The following is a 2,199-nucleotide window of genomic DNA, read 5'->3' as shown; positions in this document are numbered from 1 at the left end:
GACCGCAGTGCAGTATATTTTAAACAACAAACCAAAAAGAATGAATACAAACGAAAACATTAATAAAATACGCAGCAGTCTATTTTCAATAACAAATCAATGTACAAACGAAAACATGAAATAAATGCAATCATATCATAGTAATGTCAGTTGGGGATTCAAGACAAAAAATATAAAAATAAAAGAACTTAAATACTTTAAAAACAAATATATATATATATATGAAAGGGTCTGATGGCACCCACAGACAAATATATTTTAAAAGTCGAAACAATTTAATTAACTAGACAATTATTGTAGTGGAAGCAGATAGGGGTAGTTCTATAACATCAACAAAATTCTTATTACAAACCAAAAATATTAAATACAAATAAAACGTTATAAATACAATAAGATATTATTAGTGGTCAGTAGTCATAAATCGGCGACCACAAGCAAAACCATAAATTTTAAAATATTAAAGTTACCAATTACTGTATTTACAGTGTGTTAAAAAAAAAAAGGACAGATAAAACAGATACGTTTTACAAACCTAAAATTTAATTATTTATAGATATATGTTGTTTTTCAAATGCAGTCTATTTAAAATAATAGATAAAATGATGAATTATAATTGAATGTATTAATAAAATAATGATCAACGATCAATCGAACTTGGGCACCCTCGAGTAAATTAATTTTAAAAAGGATAACATTTTAATTAAATCACTGTAGTATATTAAGCTGGATACTGAAATTTATTCAGATTTTTAAGTCCAAAAAATTATGAACTATTTGAAATCATTAACATTTCAACTATTTCAAATGAAAAAAGGTGGGCAAGTGGATGTCGCTCTGCTGTACAGTAGGTTACAAGTGTGTTGCTGTATAATGGATGGTATTAATTTTGAATTCAATGATAAGATATCATTGTATAAGAAAAACGATTCTGAGCGGAGACGGTATGTCAGTCTAGGTATAAGACATATTATATACTTATCTATGGTATTAAAAAAAATTGACCTATAATAGGAAAGTACCTATAATAAATTCCAAATTAATCATATCACAATATCCATTAGGTACTTATAACGCGTTATACATCAACAACAAACCGTGATACTATCATAAATATATAATAGCATACTTTAAAAGTTTCAAGTACCCACAAATAATATTATACAATCACAACATAATAACTAAAATAGTTATTCTAGGTTTTTTAATATGTAATTTCGTCCAAATTTTAACTAATAGAATAAGTATAAAAATAAACTGTGCTTATGTATTTTTTAGATTTTTTGGTAACAGAATTAACTACTTACGTGGAATCGTGTTATAAATATTCAGTCCTTAGATATAAAAGTTGAACATTTTATAAATTTTTAACTACAAAATAATTATTCAATTTTAAATTTGATAAATTTTGTCAAAATTTGAACTTCAAATGCTTATAAAAAAAAATTGTTACTACGTATTTTTAATATTTTTCAACTTCTATTGTAACAATATATCAGGAGCCTTGCATTAAATGTTCACACTTTTTTACTCAACAAACAAAATTTTATTGATATTTATATAAAAATAACTAAAAAAAATTGAAAACTGAGAATGTCAGTAAACAGCTCAAAAAGAATCAAATTATTTTCAAAATTTTATGGTGTATAGGAAATGCTAATATAAACATTCAGTAAAATTTTCATGTATCTGCAGTTATTCGTTTTTGAATTACAACAAAATAAGGAAATCGCTACATGAGAAATCGAGTGAATATCCAATGTTGTAAAAATTTGAATTTCAAACGATCATAAAAATTTAATTTGACTTTCTTATAGATATTTTTTGTTTGATAAAGGTAGACAATCTTATAAGGAATCTTGTATTACATTTTCATATCTTAGATTTAAAAAGAAAAATTTTTATGAATTTCTAACTCGAAATAATTTGCAAATTTTCGTGATTTTTCCATATTTTGTCATTTTTTGAACTTTAAATGCTTATAAAAAAAAACTGTGACTAACGATTTTTAATATTTTTCATTTGCCTTTGAAACAATATACTAGGAGCCTTCTATTAAATTTTCAAGCTTTTTTATCCAACAAATAAAATGTTATTGATATTTTTAGAAAAAAAACTAAAAAAAAATGGAAAATGAAAATGTCCATAAAGAGCTCAAAATAAATCAAAATATTTTGAAAATGTTATGGTGTATAGAAAATG

The sequence above is a fragment of the Acyrthosiphon pisum genome, chromosome A1 (genome assembly GCF_005508785.2).
Source record: "Acyrthosiphon pisum isolate AL4f chromosome A1, pea_aphid_22Mar2018_4r6ur, whole genome shotgun sequence".
Lineage (NCBI taxonomy): Eukaryota > Metazoa > Arthropoda > Insecta > Hemiptera > Aphididae > Acyrthosiphon > Acyrthosiphon pisum.
Note: the sequence above shows the minus strand (reverse complement) of the source record.